Source organism: Oncorhynchus masou, chromosome 17 (assembly GCF_036934945.1).
Source record: "Oncorhynchus masou masou isolate Uvic2021 chromosome 17, UVic_Omas_1.1, whole genome shotgun sequence".
In the NCBI taxonomy this organism is placed as follows: Eukaryota; Metazoa; Chordata; class Actinopteri; order Salmoniformes; family Salmonidae; genus Oncorhynchus; species Oncorhynchus masou.
In genome coordinates, this window is record NC_088228.1 from 3,457,902 (window position 1) to 3,481,787 (window position 23,886).

Below are 23,886 nucleotides of genomic sequence, written 5' to 3' on the forward strand. Positions count from 1 at the left end.
TCTCTACTCTACTATTCTCTACTCTACTATTCTCTACTCTACTCTACTATTCTCTACTCTACTATTCTCTACTATACTCTACTATTCTCTACTCTACTATTCTCTACTCTACTATTCTCTACTCTACTATTCTCTACTCTACTCTACTATTCTCTACTCTACTCTACTATTCTCTACTATACTCTACTATTCTCTACTCTACTATTCTCTACTCTACTATTCTCTACTCTACTATTCCCTACTCTACTCTACTATTCTCTACTATAACCTCTACTCTACTAATCCCTACTCTACTAATCTCTACTCTACTAATCTCTACTCTACTATACTCTACTATTCTCTACTCTACTAATTCTCTACTAATCTCTACTCTTCTAATCTCTACTATACTATTCTCTACTCTACTAATTTCTACTCTACTATTCTCTACTCTACTAATCTCTACTCTAATCTACTATAATCTCTACTCTACTAATCCCTACTCTACTAATCCCTACTACTAATCTCTACTCTACTAACCCCTTCTCTACTCTACTAATCTCTACTAATCTCTACTCTACTAATCTCTACTATTCTCTACTCTAATCTCTACTCTTAATCTCTACTCTACTAATCCCTACTATTCTCTACTAATCTCGACTCTACTAATCTCTACTATACTCTACTCTACTCTACTAATCTCTACTCTACTATACTCTACTCTACTAATCTCTACTCTACTATTCTCTACTCTACTAACCTCTACTCTACTAATCCCTACTCTACTAATCCCTACTCTACTAATCTCTACTCTACTAATCTCTACTCTACTAATCTCTACTCTACTAATCTCTACTCTACTAATCTCTACTCTACTAATCTCTACTCTACTCTACTAATCTCTACTCTACTAATCTCTACTCTACTAATTTCTACTCTACTAATCCCTACTCTACTAATCTCTACTCTACTAATCTCTACTCTACTAATCTACTAAACTCTAATCTACTACTAATCTACTAATTTCTACTCTACTAATCTCTACTCTACTAATCCTAAACTCTACTAATCCCTACTCTACTAATCTCTACTCTACTAACCTCGACTCTAATCCTAATCTACTAATCTCTACTAATCTCTACTCTACTCTACTCTACTAATCTCTACTCTACTACTAAACTCTATCTCTACTCTACTAATCTCTACTCTACTAATCCCTACTCTACTAATCCCTACTCTACTAACCTCTACTCTACTAATCTCGACTCTACTAATCTCTACTCTACTAATCTCTACTCTACTAATCTCTACTCTACTAATCTCTACTCTACTAATCTCTACTCTACTCTACTAATCTCTACTCTACTAATCCCTACTCTACTCTACTAATCTCTACTCTACTCTACTAATCTCTACTCTACTAATCTCTACTCTACTCTACTAAACTCTACTCTACTAATCCCTACTCTACTCTACTAATCTAATCTACTAAACTCTAATCTACTAATCTAAACTCTAATCTACTAAACTCTACTAATCTCTACTCTACTCATCCTACTAATCTCTACTCTACTAAATTTCTACTCTACTAATCCCTACTACTCTACTAAACTCTACTAATCTCAACTCTACACTACTAAACTCTAATCTCTACTAAACTCTACTCTACTAATCCCTACTCTACTCTACTAATCTCTACTAATCTCTACTCTACTCTACTAAACTCTAAAACTCTACTAATCTCTACTCTACTCTACTAAACTCTACTCTACTAATCCCTACTCTAAACTCTACTCTACTAATCTAAACTCTACTAATCTCTACTCTACTCTACTAAACTCTACTAATCTCTACTCTACTCTACTAAACTCTAATCTACTAATCTCTACTCTACTCTACTAATTTCTACTCTACTAATCCCTACTCTACTCTACTAAACTCTACTAATCTCAACTCTACACTACTAAACTCTACTCTACTAATCTCTACTCTACTAAACTCTACTCTACTAATCCCTACTCTACTCTACTAATCTCTACTAATCTCTATCTCTACTCTACTCTACTAAACTCTACTAATCTCTACTAAACTCTACTAATCTACTCTACTCTACTAAACTCTAATCTAAATCTCTACTCTACTCTACTAATTTCTCTACTAATCCCTACTAACTAAACTCTACTAATCCCTACTACTCTACTAAACTCTACTCAACTAATCCCTACTCTACTAAACTCTACTAATCCCTACTCTACTCTACTAAACTCTACTCAACTAATCCCTACTATTCTACTAAACTCTACTAATCAGTACTTTTTATTTGTATTCCAGAGGGAGAGAGAGAGACACAGCTGCACGTGAGCTCCTGCATTTTTCAGCATGTTTTTATAAAAAGATAGATTTGGAGTTAGATAAACTTGGATTTTTTGGCAGGGACATATACAGGATGCTATCCTCCACAGCATAACCTTCACCCCAGATCAAAACTCCAAACCTACAACCTGATTTTGGCAAAATTACCTGGAAGGATTCCTACTACCGAGGATTCCTTTTTCCAAGATATACAGCGGGTGCTCTGGCAAACAAACAGCAGAGACCTGAGGACACCATCCAACCTGGAACTGAGTGAGTAATGTTTGGTTTGATGCTATTTTGGAAGCCAAGATGAAAAATAAAAAATAAAGTACATTACAATGCTATATTTTACTTTATGGGGACTGAACGCTAAATTCAGGCTGCCAAGCCTGCTAGGACAGACAACTTCAATTACCACTGAGGTGTGAAGTGAGAGGTGTCAAAGCCTTTGAGCCCAATAATGGCAGGAGTCTCTCCCAGCCTATCCCACCCAAATCCAGAGGCTAATTAAGCCCCCCCCCCCCACTGTTCAGAGACCATCCCCAGGCATTTTCTACAAGAACTCTGCCTCCAGAAAAATGGTTCTCCCAAGTGTGTGTGACACCTACTCCTGTTGCCTGCTGCACCCCCAGCGAAAAAGGTGCAGGAGGATCAGGCTCTATAGGGCGGCGAAACTATTTGTTGTTTGTATCCTCTCTGGGCCTCTCGCTGGGAGAGTAGGCTGCTTTGCGGCAGGCCGCTGTCTTCGGCTTCCATGGCTCGTGACATGCGACCATCGTTGATTGTCATGCTCTTCTCCTTCGACTCCGCTATCAAATGGGGGAGGAGAGGCAGGAGATGGCTCCTCTGGCGAACAAACTCCGGGCAACACCGGCCAGTCGGATAACGACAAACGACAAGACGGAGATGCATTCAACATGCGTGAACGCCGACCAGCCAACGGTGTAGAAAAGGTAAGAATTCCATGATCAAGGAAGTCACCTCAAGCCTGTAATCCTTGGCAAGTAAACTATTGCCGCATTGGAACTCTAAGTGATCCAGTTTGTCCTGAAACAAAGCTTAGAAGATACAGAGCCTGCCACATTGGAACTCTAAGTGATCCAGTTTGTCCCGAAACAAAGCTTAGAAGATACAGATCCTGCCACATTGGAACTCTAAGTGATCCAGTTTGTCCTGAAACAAAGCGTAGAAGACACAGATCCTGCCGCATTGGAACTCTAAGTGATCCAGTTTGTCCCGAAACAAAGCTTAGAAGATACAGATCCTGCCACATTGGAACTCTAAGTGATCCAGTTTGTCCTGAAACAAAGCTTAGAAGATACAGATCCTGCCACATTGGAACTCTAAGTGATCCAGTTTGTCCTGAAACAAAGCGTAGAAGACACAGATCCTGCCGCATTGGAACTCTAAGTGATCCAGTTTGCCCTGAAACAAAGCGTAGTAGATACAGATGCTACAGCACTGGAATCATTCATTGACCTCTCCAGACAAAGAGGGCTCCATTAGAAAACAGATCTGGGACTAACTTCGTTAGCTTGATGGTTAACGTTAGCAGTTTAGCTAGGTTAGCGGCTCTTTTCAAGCAGACTTTAACCTGTCTGTTAAGCAGGATTACGGGTGAAGAAATAGCGGACCTAGTTGTTAAAAGTTAACCGTGTCGTGGAATCCATGCAAAAACAAGTTCGGTATTTATGTTTAACAAAGACTGGCTATGCCTTAGTTAAAATAACAAACCGAGTGCTTCCAGTATACTGTGTTCAGCTGCCCACTATGATGACGTAAGATAGTGTTGGAGAGTGATCCATCCTCAGTGGTAGTGCCTAGTTATCCTCAGGCTTTAGTTAGGGCCTAGTTATCCTCAGGCTTTAGTTAGGGCCTAGTTATCCTCAGGCTTTAGTTAGGGCCTAGTTATCCTCAGGCTTTAGTTAGGGCCTAGTTATCCTCAGGCTTTAGTTAGGGCCTAGTCATCCTCAGGCTTTAGGGCCTTTATCCTCAGGCTTTAGTTAGGGCCTAGTTATCCTCAGGCTTTAGTTAGTGCCTAGTTATCCTCAGGCTTTAGTTAGGGCCTAGTTATCCTCAGGCTTTAGTTAGGGCCTAGTTATCCTCAGGCTTTAGTTAGGGCCTAGTTATCCTCAGTGGTAGGGCCTAGTTATCCTTCAGGCTTTAGTTATCCTCAGGCTTTAGCCTAGTTATCCTCAGGCTTTAGTTAGGGCCTAGTTATCCTCAGGCTTTAGTTAGGGCCTAGTTATCCTCAGGCTTTAGTTAGGGCCTAGTTATCCTCAGGCTTTAGTTAGGGCCTAGTTATCCTCAGGCTTTAGTTTTAGTTAGGGCCTAGTTATCCTCAGACTTTAGTTAGGGCCTAGTTATTTAGTTAGGGCCTCAGGCTTTAGTTAGGGCCTAGTTATCCTCAGGCTTTAGTTAGGGCCTAGTTATCCTCAGGCTTTAGTTAGGGCCTAGTTATCCTCAGACTTTAGTTAGGGCCTAGTTATCCTCAGGCTTTAGTTAGGGCCTAGTTATCCTCAGGCTTTAGTTAGGGCCTAGTTATCCTCAGGCTCCTAGTTATCCTCAGGCTTTAGTTAGGGCCTAGTTATCCTCAGGCTTTAGTTAGGGCCTAGTTATCCTCAGGCTTTAGTTAGGGCCTAGTTATCCTCAGGCTTTAGTTATCCTCAGGCTTTAGTTAGGGCCTAGTTATCCTCAGGCTTTAGTTAGGGCCTAGTTATCCTCAGGCTTTAGTTAGGGCCTAGTTATCCTCAGGCTTTAATTAGGGCCTAGTTATCCTCAGGCTTTAGTTAGGGCCTAGTTATCCTCAGGCTTTAGTTAGGGCCTAGTTATCCTCAGGCTTTAGTTAGGGCCTAGTTATCCTCAGGCTTTAGTTAGGGCCTAGTTATCCTCAGGCTTTAGTTAGGGCCTAGTTATCCTCAGGCTTTAGTGGGGCCTAGTTATCCTCAGGCTTTAGTTAGGGCCTAGTTATCCTCAGGCTTTAGTTAGGGCCTAGTTATCCTCAGGCTTTAGTTAGGGCCTAGTTATCCTCAGGCTTTAGTTAGGGCCTAGTTATCCTCAGGCTTTAGTTAGGGCCTAGTTATCCTCAGGCTTTAGTTAGGGCCTAGTTATCCTCAGACTTTAATCAGTTTATCCTCAGGCTTTAGTTAGGGCCTAGTTATCCTTTTAGGCCTAGTTATCCTCAGGCTTTAGTTAGGGCCTAGTTATCCTCAGACTTTAGTTAGGGCCTAGTTATCCTCAGGCTTTAGTTAGGGCCTAGTTATCCTCAGGCTTTAGTTAGGGCCTAGTTATCCTCAGGCTTTAGTTAGGGCCTAGTTATCCTCAGGCTTTAGTTAGGGCCTAGTTATCCTCAGACTTTAGCTAGGGCCTAGTTATCCTCAGGCTTTAGTTAGGGCCTAGTTATCCTCAGGCTTTAGTTAGGGCCTAGTTATCCTCAGTTAGCTTTAGTTTAGGGGGCCTAGTTATCCTCAGGCTTTAGTTAGGGCCTAGTTATCCTCAGGCTTTAGTTAGGGCCTAGTTATCCTCAGGCTTTAGTTAGGGCCTAGTTATCCTCAGGCTTTAGTTTAGGGCCTAGTTATCCTCAGGCTTTAGTTAGGGCCTAGTTATCCTCAGGCTTTAGTTAGGGCCTAGTTATCCTCAGGCTTTAGTTAGGGCCTAGTTATCCTCAGGCTTTAGTTATTATCCTCAGGCTTTAGTTAGGGCCTAGTTATCCTCAGGCTTTAGTTAGGGCCTAGTTATCCTCAGGCTTTAGTTAGGGCCTAGTTATCCTCAGGCTTTAGTTAGGGCCTAGTTATCCTCAGGCTTTAGTTAGGGCCTAGTTATCCTCAGACTTTAGTTAGAGCCTAGTTATCCTCAGGCTTTAGTTAGGGCCTAGTTATCCTCAGGCTTTAGTTAGGGCCTAGTTATCCTCAGGCTTTAGTTAGGGCTTTATTCAGGGCCTAGTTATCCTCAGGCTTTAGTTAGGGCCTAGTTATCCTCAGGCTTTAGTTAGGGCCTAGTTATCCTCAGGCTTTAGTTAGGGCCTAGTTATCCTCAGGCTTTAGTTAGGGCCTAGTTATCCTCAGGCTTTAGTTAAGTTATCCTCAGGCTTTAGTTAGGGCCTAGTTATCCTCAGGCTTTAATTAACCTAGTTATCCTCAGGCTTTAGTTAGGGCCTAGTTATCCTCAGGCTTTAGTTAGGGCCTAGTTATCCTCAGGCTTTAGTTAGGGCCTAGTTATCCTCAGGCTTTAGTTAGGGCCTAGTTATCCTCAGGCTTTAGTTAGGGCCTAGTTATCCTCAGGCTTTAGTTAGGGCCTAGTTATCCTCAGGCTTTAGTTAGGGCCTAGTTATCCTCAGGCTTTAGTTAGGGCCTAGTTATCCTCAGGCTTTAGTTAGGGCCTAGTTATCCTCAGGCTTTAGTTAGGGCCTAGTTATCCTCAGGCTTTAGTTAGGGCCTAGTTATCCTCAGGCTTTAGTTAGGGCCTAGTTATCCTCCTCAGGCTTTAGTTAGGGCCTAGTTATCCTCAGGCTTTAGTTAGGGCCTAGTTATCCTCAGGCTTTAGTTAGGGCCTAGTTATCCTCAGGCTTTAGTTAGGGCCTAGTTATCCTCAGGCTTTAGTTAGGGCCTAGTTATCCTCAGGCTTTAGTTAGGGCCTAGTTATCCTCAGGCTTTAGTTAGGGCCTAGTTATCCTCAGGCTTTAGTTAGGGCCTAGTTATCCTCAGGCTTTAGTTAGGGCCTAGTTATCCTCAGGCTTTAGTTAGGGCCTAGTTATCCTCAGGCTTTAGTTAGGGCCTAGTTATCCTCAGGCTTTAGTTAGGGCCTAGTTATCCTCAGGCTTTAGTTAGGGCCTAGTTATCCTCAGGCTTTAGTTAGGGCCTAGTTATCCTCAGGCTTTAGTTAGGGCCTAGTTATCCTCAGGCTTTAGTTAGGGCCTAGTTATCCTCAGGCTTTAGTTAGGGCCTAGTTATCCTCAGGCTTTAGTTAGGGCCTAGTTATCCTCAGGCTTTAGTTAGGGCCTAGTTATCCTCAGGCTTTAGTTAGGGCCTAGTTATCCTCAGGCTTTAGTTAGGGCCTAGTTATCCTCAGGCTTTAGTTAGGGCCTAGTTATCCTCAGGCTTTAGTTATCCTCAGGGTTAGGCCTAGTTATCCTCAGGCTTTAGTTAGGGCCTTTATCCTCAGGCTTTAGTTAGGGCCTAGTTATCCTCAGGCTTTAGTTAGGGCCTAGTTATCCTCAGGCTTTAGTTAGGGCCTAGTTATCCTCAGGCTTTAGTTAGGGCCTAGTTATCCTCAGGCTTTAGTTAGGGCCTAGTTATCCTCAGGCTTTAGTTAGGGCCTAGTTATCCTCAGGCTTTAGTTAGGGCCTAGTTATCCTCAGGCTTTAGTTAGGGCCTAGTTATCCTCAGGCTTTAGTTAGGGCCTAGTTATCCTCAGGCTTTAGTTAGGGCCTAGTTATCCTCAGGCTTTAGTTAGGGCCTAGTTATCCTCAGGCTTTAGTTAGGGCCTAGTTATCCTCAGGCTTTAGTTAGGGCCTAGTTATCCTCAGGCTTTAGTTAGGGCCTAGTTATCCTCAGGCTTTAGTTAGGGCCTAGTTATCCTCAGGCTTTAGTTAGGGCCTAGTTATCCTCAGGCTTTAGTTAGGGCCTAGTTATCCTCAGGCTTTAGTTAGGGCCTAGTTATCCTCAGGCTTTAGTTAGGGCCTAGTTATCCTCAGGCTTTAGTTAGGGCCTAGTTATCCTCAGGCTTTAGTTAGGGCCTAGTTATCCTCAGGTTAGGGCCTAGTTATCCTCAGTTTAGTTAGGGCCTAGTTATCCTCAGGCTTTAGTTAGGGCCTAGTTATCCTCAGACTTTAATCAGGCTTTATGCCTAGTTATCCTCAGGCTTTAGTTAGGGCCTAGTTATCCTCAGGCTTTAGTTAGGGCCTAGTTATCCTCAGGCTTTAGTTAGGGCCTAGTTATCCTCAGGCTTTAGTTAGGGCCTAGTTATCCTCAGAGTTTAATCAATGCCTAGTTATCCTCAGGCTTTAGTTAGGGCCTAGTTATCCTCAGGCTTTAGTTAGGGCCTAGTTATCCTCAGGCTTTAGTTAGGGCCTAGTTATCCTCAGGCTTTAGTTAGGGCCTAGTTATCCTCAGGCTTTAGTTAGGGCCTAGTTATCCTCAGGCTTTAGTTAGGGCCTAGTTATCCTCAGGCTTTAGTTAGGGCCTAGTTATCCTCAGGCTTTAGTTAGGGCCTAGTTATCCTCAGGCTTTAGTTAGGGCCTAGTTATCCTCAGGCTTTAGTTAGGGCCTAGTTATCCTTGACATTGTGGTCTGAAAATCCTGGCTCATGGGCCACGTCAGACCTGCGAGTCACGATATGGTGGTTTGTGAAGTGATTAGTAATTCCTATATTTTATCACCACAACCTGCACTCAGAATGACTGCTTTGGTGAAGGTAGGGTGACCACATGTCCCAGATTACACAGGACAGTTCTGCATTGTGTCCCTCTGTCCCACAACCAAACAATCATGTCCTGCACTTTAACAAATTCAAACACCACTCATTCTGATTTGTCCCGTATTTCAGTCGGACATTCCAATCTGTCTCTTGGAGTCACATTGTGTTTATGAAAAGATACTCACTCAGTGGCCAGTTTATTAGGTACACCACGCAGTTTACCAAAATGGTTAGCTCCAACAGACAGCCATGGCTTGCTATATACAGCCATGGCTTGCTATATAAAGCAGGCAGACAGGCATCGAGACATTCAGTTACTGTTGGATTGAATCTGAGTCAAAACTAGTGACCTAAGTGACATTGTCGTTCGTGACAGATGTGTCAGTTCCAGTATCTCAGAAACGGCCTCCTGGCCTTTTCACGCACGACAGTGTGCGGGGTTTACCGAGAAAGGTGAGACAAACAGAACACATCCAGTCAGCGGCAGAGTCCTGTGGCTAAAACCAGCTCGTTGATGAGAGAGGTCAAAGGAGAAAGGCAAGAATCGTGCACACTAACAGGTAAATAACGGTACTGTACAACAGTGGTGTGCAGAACGGCATCTCTATTGCGGCAGACAACCACACAGTGGAAAAACATTGCCTGGCCCGACAAAATCCCAGATCCTGTTGCGTCATGCTGAGTCCATGGCCTGGTGTCAACGGTACACACATTTTAAAGAAAAATAAGAGTTCTTTATAAAAAATATTCACTAAATAAACTAAATGTGAGCGGACCAAGTCATTTAGCGTCACTCTAAAGAGGAAAGGTTAAATAAACGAGTCAGGAGTAGGTTTTCTTGATCGAACACACTTCTCTATTGAGGGATATCTGTCAATACACAACACTCCAACACAATCAATGAGAATCTCCCAAGGAACAACACACATCTTCTTCTCCAGATGAAACAGGAACACAACACGATTATCTTTAAACTACGTCAAAGGTCACGGGTTCGTCACCGTCTTAATGGCTCTTCGTGTTTAGCTTCCCTCTCTTGGTAGCCATCTTCCAGAGAGAGGTTTTTCCTCCCTCTTGCTGGTTCCCTCCTCTATCTTGAAGGGAAAAGATAATAGGTCATTAGTACAGCATCAACTGTGCTTAACTGCCTCAGGTCCCCTTGACTCACATGTTGGGCTACTATCCGTGAGTCCAGCCTGCCCTCTGGTGGTCCTTCCACATACACTAAAAAACTAAAGAGCAAAAATAACGAGGCTGTATACAGGGGTACTGGTACAGAGTCAATGTGGAGGCTATATACAGGGGGTACTCAATGTGTACAGAGTCAATGTGGAGGCTATATGTGGAGGCTAGGGGGGTACAGAGTCAATGTGGAGGCTATATACAGGGGGTACCGGTACAGAGTCAATGTGGAGACTATATACAGGGGGTACCGGTACAGAGTCAGTGTGGAGGCTATATACAGGGGGTACCGGTACAGAGTCAATGTGGAGGCTATATACAGAGGTCACCGGTACAGAGTCAATGGGTGTACCGAGGTCAATATATACAGGGAGTCAATGTGGAGGCTATATACAGGGGGTACAGAGTCAATGTGGAGGCTATATACAAGGGGTACCAGTACAGAGTCAATGTAGAGGCTATATACAGGGTGTACCGGTACAGAGTCAATGTGGAGACTATATACAGGGGTGTACAGAGTCAATGTGGAGGCTATATACAGGGGGTACCGGTACTGAGTCAATGTGGAGGCTATATACAGGGGTACCGAGTCAATGTGGAGGCTATATACAAGGGGTAGCGGTACAGAGTCAATTAATATACAGGGTGTACCGAGGAGTCAATGTGGAGACTATATACAGGGGTACCAGTACAGAGTCAATGTGGAGGCTATATACAGCCAAATGGTTTGGACACACAATGTGTGGGGGTACAGGTTAATCTCATGTACAGTACCAGCCAAAGGTTTGGACACACCTACTCATTCAAAGGGTTTTCTTTATTTTTTAAAATACTATTTTCTACATTGTAGTGAAGTAGTGAAGACATCAAAACTATGAAATAACACATGGAATCATAGAATCATGTAAAATCTATTTTGGTTATTACATGATTCCATATGTGTTATTTCATAGTTTAGATTGTTTCACTATTACTGTCACACCCTGATCTGTTTCACCTGTCCTTGTTATTGTCTCCACCCCCTCCAGGTGTCGCTTGTTTTTATTCCCCCTCTTTGTAGTGTATTTATTCCTGTGTTTCCCTGTCCTCTCTCTACCAGTGTATTTATCCCTATGTTTCCTGTCTTTCTGTATTTATCCCTGGGTATTTATCCCTGTGTTTCCTGTCTCTCTGTGCCAGTGTATTTATCCAGTGTATTTATTCCTGTGTTTCCTGTCTCTCTGTACCAGTGTATTTATCCCTGTGTTTCCTGTCTCTCTGGACCAGTGTATTTATCCCTCTTTCATGTCTCTCTGTACCAGTGTATTTATCCCTGTGTTTCCTGTCTCTCTGTCCCAGTGTATTTATCCCTGTGTTTCCTGTCTCTCTGTGCCAGTGTATTTATCCCTGTGTTTCCTGTCTCTCTGTACCAGTGTATTTATCCCTGTGTTTCCTGTCTCTCTGTGCCAGTGTATTTATCCCTGTGTTTCCTGTCTCTCTGTGCCAGTGTATTTATCCCTGTGTTTCCTGTCTCTCTGTGCCAGTGTATTTATCCCTGTGTTTCCTGTCTCTCTGTACCAGTGTATTTATCCCTGTGTTTCCTGTCTCTCTGTACCAGTGTATTTATCCCTGTGTTTCCTGTCTCTCTGTACCAGTGTATTTATCCCTTGCATGTCTCTCTGTAAGTCAATCCAGCGTGTGTTTTCCCACGCCCCTTTACTCTTCTCTTTTTACTAGTCCTCCCGGTTTTGACCTTTGCCTGTTTTGATCTGAACTCTGTGACCATCTGCGTCTGCCTGACCATTCTGCCTGTCCTTCCCACCTCCATTCTGCCTGTCTTGACCTCGAGCCTGCCTGACCATTCTGCCTGTCCTTGACCTCGAGCCTGCCTGACCATTCTGCCTGTCCTTGACCTCGAGCCTGCCTGACCATTCTGCCTGTCCTTGACCTCGAGCCTGCCTGACCATTCTGCCTGTCCTTGACCTCGAGCCTGCCTGACCATTCTGCCTGTCCTTGACCTCGAGCCTGCCTGACCATTCTGCCTGTCCTTGACCTCGAGGCTGCCTGACCATTCTGCCTGTCCTTGACCTCGAGCCTGCGTTACCATTCTGCCTGTCCTTGACCTCGAGCCTGCCTGACCATTCTGCCTGTCCTTGACCTTGAGCCTGCCTGACCATTCTGCCTGTCCTTGACCTCGAGCCTGCCTGCCACTCTGTACCTCCTGGACTCTGAACTGGTTTCGACCTTTTGCCTGCCCACAACCAATTATCTTGCCTACTCCTTTTTGGATCAATAAACATCTAAGACTCCAACCTTCTGCCTCCTGTGTCTCGCCTTGTGCCCTGATAGGTACTGGACATGTCGGTAGGGGTAAAGTGACTATATATAGACAATGGATAATAAACAGTGAGTAGCAGCAGTGTATTAAAAAGTGGAGGGGGGGGGTCAATGCAAATCGTCCAGGTAGCCATTTGATTGTTCTCCTCTACTCTACCCTACTATACTGCTCTACTACTCTACTGCTCTACTACTATACTGCTCTACTACTCTACTATACTGCTCTACTACTCTACTGCTCTACTACTATACTGCTCTACTACTCTACTATACTGCTCTACTACTCTACTGCTCTACTATACTGCTCTACTACTACTGCTCTACTACTACTACTATACTGCTCTACTACTCTACTGCTCTGCTACTACTGCTCTACTGCTACTACTGCTCTACTACTCTACTGCTCTACTACTATACTGCTCTACTACTCTACTATACTGCTCTACTACTCTACTGCTCTACTACTATACTGCTCTACTCTAATGCTCTACTCTACTGCTCTACTATACTGCTCTACTCTACTGCTCTACTATACTGCTCTACTACTCTACTATACTGCTCTACTATACTGCTCTACTCTACTGCTCTACTATACTGCTCTACTGCTCTACTACTCTACTCTACTGCTCTACTCTACTGCACTACTATACTGCTCTACTACTCTACTGCTATACTATACTGCTCTACTATACTGCTCTACTACACTACTATACTGCTCTACTATACTGCTCTACTACTCTACTCTACTGCTCTACTATACTGCTCTACTCTACAATACGATACTGCTATACTCTACTCTACTATACTGCACTACTCTACTATATTGCTCTACTCTACAATACTATACTTATCTACTCTACTCTACTCTACTCTACTATACTTCTCTTCTCTACTCTACTCTACACTACTATACTGCTCTACTCTCCTCTACTCTATAATACTATAATGATCTACCCTGTTCTATAATATTATTCAACTCTACTCAACACTACTATACTGCTCTACTTTATAATACTATTAAACTCTACTGTACTATACTGCTCTTTTCTCTACTCTACACTACTATACTGCTCTCCTCTCCTCTACACTACTATAATGCTCTACTCTGCTCTACAATACTATTCAACCCTACTCTACTGCTCTACTCTACACTACTATACTGCTCTACTCTACTATACTGCTATACTCTACAGCTCTACTCTACACTACAATACTGCTCTAATCTACACTACTATACTGCTCTACTCTACTGCTCTGCTCTACTCTACTGCTCTACTCTACTGCTCTGCTCTACTCTACTATTCTACTCTACACTACTCTAATATACTGCTCTACTCTAATATACTGCTCTGCTCTACTCTACTACTCTTCTCTACTATACTGCTCTACTCTACACTACTCTACTATACTGCTCTACTCTACTATGCTGCTCTACTCTACTTTACTGCTCTACTGTACTATACTGCTCTACTCTACCCTACAATACTATATTGCTCTACTCTACTGCTCTCCTATACTCTACTGCTCTACTCTACCCTACAATACCATACTGCTCTACTCTACTCTAAACGACTATACTGCTCTGCTCTACTCTACTCTACTGCTCTACTCTACTCTTCTCTACTATACTGCTCCACTCTACTATACTGCTCTACTCTACTCTTCTCTACTATACTGCTCTACTCTACTCTACACTACTATACTGCTCTGCTCTACTCTACTGCTCTACTCTACTGCTCTACTCTACCCTACAATACCATACTGCTCTACTCTACTCTTCTCTTCTCTACTATACTGCTCTCCTCTACTATACTGATTGACTCTACTCTACTCTACTGCTCTACACTACTATATTGCTCTACTCTACTCTACTCTACTGCTCTACTTTACTCTACTGCTCTACTCTACTGCACTACACCACACTACTATACTGCTCTACTCTACTATACCCTACCATACTATACTGCTCTACTCTAATCTACTATACTCCTCTACTCTACTATACTGCTCTACTCTACACTACTCATCTATACTGCTCTACTCTACTATACTGTTCTCCACTACTCTACTCTACTGCTCTACTCTACTCTACTCTACTACACTACACAGCTCTACTCTACTCTACAATACTGCTCTACTCTACACTACTATACTGCTCTACTCTACACTACTCTACTATACTGCTATACTCTACTCTACTGCTCTCCTCTACTCTACTATACCACTCTCCTCTACTCTACTCTACTATACTGCTCTACTATACTATACTGCTCTCCTCTACTCTACTATACTGCTCTCCTCAACTCTACTCTACAATACTGCTCTACTCTACTATACTGCTCTACTTTACTCTACTGCTCTCCTCTCCTCTCCTCTACTGCTCTACTCTACCCTACACTACTCTACTGTTCTACTCTGCTATACTGCTCTCTTCTCCCCTCCTCTACTCTACTGCTCTACTCTACTCTACTATACTGCTCTACTATACTATACTGCTCTCCTCTACGGCTCCCCTCTACTCTACTATACTGCTCTCCTCTACTCTACTATACTGCTCTACCCTACACTACTCTACAATACTGCTCTACACTACTATACTGCTCTACTCTACACTACTATACTTCTCTACTCTACTATACTGCTCTACAATACTGCTCTACTCTACTCTTCTCTACTATATTGCTCTAATCTACTATACTGCTCTCCTCTCCTCTACACCACACTACTATACTGCTCTACTCTACCCTACAATACTGCTCGACTCTACCCTACACTACTATACTGCTCTACTCTACACTACTATACTGCTCTACAATACTGCTCTACTCTACTCTACTATACTGCTCTACTCTACTATACTGCTCTACACTACTATACTGCTCTATACTACTATACTGCTCTACAATACTGCTCTGCTCTACTATACTGCTCTACAATACTGCTCTACTCTACAATACTATACTGCTCTACTCTACCCTATAATACTATACTGCTCTACAATACTGCTCTACTCTACTATACTCTGCTGCTCTACTCTACTACACTGCTCTCCTCTACTCTACTGCTCTCCTCTACTCTACACCACTATACTGCTCTGCTCTACTCTACCCTACAATACTATACTGCTCTACTTTACCCTACAATACTGCTATACTCGACACTACTATACTGCTCTACTGCACAACCCTACACTACTATACTGCTCTATTCTACTCTACTCCTCTACTCTACACTACTATACTGCTCTACTCTACTCTACTCTACTCTACTATACTCCTCTACTCTACTCCTCTAATCTACTCCTCTACTATACTACTCTACTCTACACTGCTATACTCCTCTACTCTACTGCTCTACTCTACACTGTTCTACTCTACTCTACACCACTATACTGCTCTCCTATACTCTACTCTACTATATTGCTTTACTCTGCGATACTGCTCTATTCTACCCCAAAATACTATACTGCTCAACTCTACTCTACTCTATTAAACTGCTTTACTCTACTATACTGCTCTACTCTACACTACTATACTGTTCTACTCTACTATACTACTCTACTCCTCTACACTACTATACTGCTCTACCCTACTATACTGCTCTACTCTACTCCACTATACTGCTCTACTCTACTGCTCTACTCTACACTATTCTACACTACTATACTGCTCTGCTCTACTCTATACTGCTCTACTCTACTCTATACTGCTCTACTCTACTCTATACTGCTCTACACTACTCTATACTGCTCTACTCTACTCTATACTGCTCTACACTACTCTACTCTATACTGCTCTACACTACTCTATTCTACTCTACTAGTCTTGGACAGTGATGGGGGACTGTTCTTACCGTTGGATAGACCAAGCTACAGTGATGGGGAACTGTTCTTACCGTTGGATAGACCAAGCTACAGTGATGGGAGACTGTTCTTACCGTTGGATAGACCAAGATACAGTGATGGGAGACTGTTCTTACCGTTGGATAGACCAAGATACAGTGATGGGGAACTGTTCTTACCGTTGGATAGACCAAGCTACAGTGATGGGAGACTGTTCTTACCGTTGGATAGACCAAGATACAGTGATGGGGAACTGTTCTTACCGTTGGATAGACCAAGCTACAGTGATGGGAGACTGTTCTTACCGTTGGATAGACCAAGATACAGTGATGGGAGACTGTTCTTACCGTTGGATAGACCAAGATACAGTGATAGGGAACTGTTCTTACCGTTGGATAGACCAAGCTACAGTGATGGGAGACTGTTCTTACCGTTGGATAGACCAAGCTACAGTGATGGGAGACTGTTCTTACCGTTGGATAGACCAAGATACAGTGATGGGAGACCGTTCTTACCGTTGGATAGACCAAGCTACAGTGATGGGGGACTGTTCTTACCGTTGGATAGACCAAGCTACAGTGATGGGGGACTGTTCTTACCGTTGGATAGACCAAGCTACAGTGATGGGGGACTGTTCTTACCGTTGGATAGACCAAGCTACAGTGATGGGGGACTGTTCTTACCGTTGGATAGACCAAGCTACAGTAATGGGGGACTGTTCTTACCGTTGGATAGACCAAGCTACAGTGATGGGGGACTGTTCTTACCGTTGGATAGACCAAGCTACAGTGATGGGGGACTGTTCTTACCGTTGGATAGACCAAGCTACAGTGATGGGGGACTGTTCTTACCGTTGGATAGACCAAGCTACAGTAATGGGGGACTGTTCGTACCGTTGGATAGACCAAGCTACAGTAATGGGGGACTGTTCTTACCGTTGGATAGACCAAGCTACAGTAATGGGGGACTGTTCCTACCGTTGGATAGACCAAGCTACAGTGATGGGGGACTGTTCTTACCGTTGGATAGACCAAGCTACAGTGATGGGGAACTGTTCTTACCGTTGGATAGACCAAGCTACAGTGATGGGGGACTGTTCTTACCGTTGGATAGACCAAGCTACAGTGATGGGGGACTGTTCTTACCGTTGGATAGACCAAGCTACAGTGATGGGGGACTGTTCTTACCGTTGGATAGACCAAGCTACAGTGATGGGGGACTGTTCTTACCGTTGGATAGACCAAGCTACAGTGATGGGGGACTGTTCTTACCGTTGGACAGACCAAGCTACAGTGATGGGGGACTGTTCTTACCGTTGGATAGACCAAGCTACAGTAATGGGGGACTGTTCTTACCGTTGGATAGACCAAGCTACAGTGATGGGGGACTGTTCTTACCGTTGGACAGACCAAGCTACAGTAATGGGGGACTGTTCTTACCGTTGGATAGACCAAGCTACAGTAATGGGGGACTGTTCTTACCGTTGGATAGACCAAGCTACAGTGATGGGGGACTGTTCTTACCGTTGGATAGACCAAGCTACAGTGATGGGAGACTGTTCTTACCATTGGATAGACCAAGCTACAGTGATGGGAGACTGTTCTTACCGTTGGATAGACCAAGCTACAGTAATGGGGGACTGTTCTTACCGTTGGATAGACCAAGCTACAGTAATGGGGGACTGTTCGTACCGTTGGACAGACCAAGCTACAGTGATGGGGGACTGTTCTTACCGTTGGATAGACCAAGCTACAGTAATGGGGGACTGTTCTTACCGTTGGACAGACCAAGCTACAGTGATGGGGGACTGTTCTTACCGTTGGATAGACCAAGCTACAGTGATGGGGGACTGTTCTTACCGTTGGACAGACCAAGCTACAGTAATGGGGGACTGTTCTTACCGTTGGATAGACCAAGCTACAGTAATGGGGGACTGTTCGTACCGTTGGATAGACCAAGCTACAGTAATGGGTGACTGTTCTTACCGTTGGATAGACCAAGCTACAGTAATGGGGGACTGTTCTTACCGTTGGATAGACCAAGCTACAGTAATGGGGGACTGTTCTTACCGTTGGATAGACCAAGCTACAGTAATGATGGGGGACTGTTCGTACCGTTGGATAGACCAAGCTACAGTAATGGGGGACTGTTCTTACCGTTGGATAGACCAAGCTACAGTAATGGGGGACTGTTCTTACCGTTGGATAGACCAAGCTACAGTAATGGGGGACTGTTCTTACCGTTGGATAGACCAAGCTACAGTGATGGGGGACTGTTCTTACCGTTGGATAGACCAAGCTACAGTGATGGGGGACTGTTCTTACCGTTGGACAGACCAAGCTACAGTGATGGGGGACTGTTCTTACCGTTGGATAGACCAAGATACAGTGATGGGGGACTGTTCGTACCGTTGGACAGACCAAGCTACAGTAATGGGGGACTGTTCTTACCGTTGGATAGACCAAGCTACAGTGATGGGGGACTGTTCTTACCGTTGGACAGACCAAGCTACAGTAATGGGGGACTGTTCTTACCGTTGGATAGACCAAGCTACAGTAATGGGGGACTGTTCTTACCGTTGGATAGACCAAGCTACAGTGATGGGGGACTGTTCTTACCGTTGGATAGACCAAGCTACAGTAATGGGGGACTGTTCTTACCGTTGGATAGACCAAGCTACAGTGATGGGGAACTGCTCCTTGGAGCTGAGCATCTCCATGATGTTAGTTCTACTGGGAGGACTGATGGTCCACAGACTGTTAGAGCTGCCCTCCAACTCAGCTATGGTCAGATCCTCTGGCATGTAGTACTCCAACCACCGCATCGCTTCCTGTTGGGGGAGGACAGGAGGGGTGAGAATATTGTCCCTCGGTTACTATGGAGATTTGTCCTATGTTCGACCACCAACCCAGTGAGACAACACACATAGTAGTCGCATAAAATACTTGTATTCGTGTACTTACAGGATAGGACTGGTATGAGCTCATGAAGGTGCCATAGATGTCATGTTTGGAGACTTCTCTGAGCTGGTTCTGCTGAGCACTCATAGTGAAGATCGGCTGGAAAACATAACGTAGAGATGTAATCTACAGAACAAAACAAACTGTCTGACTGACTGATCCCAATCACCTAATGGACCTATCAGTAGTAGAGCCTAGGTTCTGAGCTGCTACAGCACCTGGAACCCGGCCAGGGTGATGGAGAAGGAGACGTCCAGTGGTCTGTTGACCACCCCCACCACAGACTTGATCAGAGACATGAAGAGTAGAGGGAACCAGATGATACAGATCAGAAGCATGACGATCATCCCTCCCATCCCATACTTCACCACCGGCTTCTTCGCCTGGCCCCGCGGCTGGGGGTATCTCTGGAGGGGGAGGGGGAGAGCAGGACTATAGTTATGGGCTGAGGATACCACTGGAGAGGAGAGGACTATAGGTGTGGACTGAGGATACCACTGGAGAGGAGAGGACTATAGTTATGGACTGAGGATACCACTGGAGAGGAGAGGAGGACTATAGTTATGGACTGAGGATACCACTGGAGAGGAGAGGACTATAGGTGTGGACTGAGGATACCACTGGAGAGGAGAGGAGGACTATAGTTATGGACTGAGGATACCACTGGAGAGGAGAGGTCTATAGTTATGGACTGAGGATACCACTGGAGAGGAGAGGACTATAGGTGTGGACTGAGGATACCACTGGAGAGGAGAGGAGGACTATAGTTATGGACTGAGGATACCACTGGAGAGGAGAGGTCTATAGTTATGGACTGAGGATACCACTGGAGAGGAGAGGACTATAGGTGTGGACTGAGGATACCACTGGAGAGGAGAGGAGGACTACAGTTATGGACTGAGGATACCACTGGAGAGGAGAGGTCTATAGTTATGGACTGAGGATACCACTGGAGAGGAGAGGAGGACTATAGTTATGGACTGAGGATACCACTGGAGAGGAGAGGACTATAGTTATGGACTGAGGATACCACTGGAGAGGAGAGGACTATAGTTATGGGCTGAGGATACAACTGGAGAGGAGAGGACTATAGTTATGGACTGAGGATACCACTGGAGAGGAGAGGAGGACTATAGTTATGGACTGAGGATACCACTGGAGAGGAGAGGAGAGGACTATAGTTATGGACTGAGGATACCACTGGAGAGGAGAGGAGAGGACTATAGTTATGGACTGAGGATACCACTGGAGAGGAGAGGAGAGGACTATAGTTATGGACTGAGGATACAACTGGAGAGGAGAGGACTATAGTTATGGGCTGAGGATACCACTGGAGAGGAGGACTATAGTTATGGACTGAGGATACCACTGGAGAGGAGAGGACTATAGTTATGGGCTGAGGATACCACTGGAGAGGAGAGGACTATAGTTATGGACTGAGGATACCACTGGAGAGGAGAGGACTATAGGTGTGGACTGAGGATACCACTGGAGAGGAGAGGACTATAGTTATGGACTGAGGATACCACTGGAGAGGAGAGGACTATAGGTGTGGACTGAGGATACCACTGGAGAGGAGAGGACTATAGTTATGGGCTGAGGATACCACTGGAGAGGAGAGGACTATAGTTATGGACTGAGGATACCACTGGAGAGGAGAGGACTATAGTTATGGACTGAGGATACCACTGGAGAGGAGAGGACTATAGTTATGGACTGAGGATACCACTGGAGAGGAGAGGACTATAGTTATGGGCTGAGGATACCACTGGAGAGGAGGACTATAGTTATGGACTGAGGATACCACTGGAGAGGAGAGGACTATAGTTATGGGCTGAGGATACCACTGGAGAGGAGGACTATAGTTATGGACTGAGGATACCACTGGAGAGGAGAGGACTATAGGTGTGGACTGAGGATACCACTGGAGAGGAGAGGAGGACTATAGTTATGGACTGAGGATACAACTGGAGAGGAGAGGACTATAGTTATGGACTGAGGATACCACTGGAGAGGAGGACTATAGTTATGGACTGAGGATACCACTGGAGAGGAGAGGACTATAGTTATGGACTGAGGATACCACTGGAGAGGAGAGGAGGACTATAGTTATGGATTGAGGATACCACTGGAGAGGAGGACTATAGTTATGGACTGAGGATACCACTGGAGAGGAGGACTATAGTTATGGACTGAGGATACCACTGGAGAGGAGAGGACTATAGGTATGGACTGAGGATACCACTGGAGAGGAGAGGAGGACTATAGTTATGGGCTGAGGATACCACTGGAGAGGAGAGGAGGACTATAGTTATGGATTGAGGATACCACTGGAGAGGAGAGGACTATAGTTATGGGGTGAGGATACCACTGGAGAGGAGAGGACTATAGTTATGGGCTGAGGATACAACTGGAGAGGAGAGGACTATAGTTATGGACTGAGGATACCACTGGAGAGGAGAGGACTATAGTTATGGACTGAGGATACCACTGGAGAGGAGAGGACTATAGTTATGGACTGAGGATACCACTGGAGAGGAGAGGAGGACTATAGTTATGGACTGAGGATACCACTGGAGAGGAGGACTATAGTTATGGACTGAGGATACCACTGGAGAGGAGAGGAGGACTATAGTTATGGACTGAGGATACCACTGGAGAGGAGAGGAGGACTATAGTTATGGACTGAGGATACCACTGGAGAGGAGAGGAGGACTATAGTTATGGAATGAGGATACCACTGGAGAAGAGAGGAGAGGAGGACTATAGTTATGGACCGAGGATACCACTGGAGAGGAGAGGAGGACTACAGTTATGGAATGAGGATACCACTGGAGAGGAGAGGACTATAGTTATGGACTGAGGATACCACTGGAGAGGAGAGGACTATAGTTATGGACTGAGGATACCACTGGAGAGGAGAGGAGGACTATAGTTATGGACTGAGGATACCACTGGAGAAGAGAGGAGAGGAGGACTATAGTTATGGACCGAGGATACCACTGGAGAGGAGAGGACTATAGTTATGGACTGAGGATACCACTGGAGAGGAGAGGACTATAGTTATGGACTGAGGATACCACTGGAGAGGAGAGGACTATAGTTATGGGCTGAGGATACCACTGGAGAAGAGAGGAGAGGAGGACTATAGTTATGGACTGAGGATACCACTGGAGAGGAGAGGACTATAGTTATGGGCTGAGGATACAACTGGAGAGGAGAGGAGGACTATAGTTATGGACTGAGGATACAACTGGAGAGGAGGACTATAGGTGTGGACTGAGGATACAACTGGAGAGGAGAGGACTATAGTTATGGGCTGAGGATACCACTGGAGAGGAGAGGAGGACTACAGGTGTGGACTGAGGATACAACTGGAGAGGAGAGGACTATAGTTATGGGCTGAGGATACCACTGGAGAGGAGAGGAGGACTATAGTTATGGACTGAGGATACCACTGGAGAGGAGAGGAGGACTACAGTTATGGACTGAGGATACCACTGGAGAGGAGAGGACTATAGTTATGGACTGAGGATACAACTGGAGAGGAGAGGACTATAGTTATGGACTGAGGATACCACTGGAGAGGAGAGGACTATAGTTATGGACTGAGGATACCACTGGAGAGGAGAGGACTATAGTTATGGACTGAGGATACCACTGGAGAGGAGAGGACTATAGTTATGGACTGAGGATACCACTGGAGAGGAGAGGACTATAGTTATGGGCTGAGGATACCACTGGAGAAGAGAGGAGAGGAGGACTATAGTTATGGACTGAGGATACCACTGGAGAGGAGAGGACTATAGTTATGGGCTGAGGATACAACTGGAGAGGAGAGGAGGACTATAGGTGTGGACTGAGGATACCACTGGAGAGGAGAGGACTATAGTTATGGACTGAGGATACCACTGGAGAGGAGAGGACTATAGTTATGGGCTGAGGATACAACTGGAGAGGAGAGGAGGACTATAGTTATGGACTGAGGATACCACTGGAGAGGAGAGGAGGACTATAGTTATGGACTGAGGATACCACTGGAGAGGAGAGGACTATAGTTATGGACTGAGGATACCACTGGAGAGGAGAGGACTATAGTTATGGACTGAGGATACCACTGGAGAGGAGAGGAGGACTATAGTTATGGACTGAGGATACAACTGGAGAGGAGGACTATAGTTATGGACTGAGGATACCACTGGAGAGGAGAGGACTATAGTTATGGACTGAGGATACAACTGGAGAGGAGAGGACTATAGTTATGGACTGAGGATACAACTGGAGAGGAGAGGACTATAGTTATGGACTGAGGATACCACTGGAGAGGAGAGGACTATAGTTATGGACTGAGGATACCACTGGAGAGGAGAGGAGGACTATAGTTATGGACTGAGGATACAACTGGAGAGGAGAGGACTATAGGTGTGGACTGAGGATACCACTGGAGAGGAGAGGACTATAGTTATGGACTGAGGATACCACTGGAGAGGAGAGGACTATAGTTATGGACTGAGGATACAACTGGAGAGGAGAGGAGGACTATAGTTATGGACTGAGGATACAACTGGAGAGGAGAGGACTATAGTTATGGACTGAGGATACAACTGGAGAGGAGGACTATAGTTATGGACTGAGGATACCACCTGAAGTTATTTAGGCTTTACATAACAAAGGGGTTGAATACTTATCATTTTTAATTCATTTGTAAAAATGTCTATAAACATCATCTCACTTTGACATTATGGGGTATTGTGCGTAGGGAAGTGATAAAAAAATAACCCCCATCTGAATTTCCATCTGTAACACAACAACATGTGGAAAAAGTAAAGAGGTGTGAAG

At 44.7% G+C, this 23,886-nt stretch overlaps 1 pseudogene; it reads right to left on the reverse strand.

Moving 5' to 3' along the window:
* LOC135558083 (piezo-type mechanosensitive ion channel component 2-like) overlaps positions 1 to 23,886 on the reverse strand; it is a 243,148-nt pseudogene that overhangs the window by 9,729 nt on the left and 209,533 nt on the right.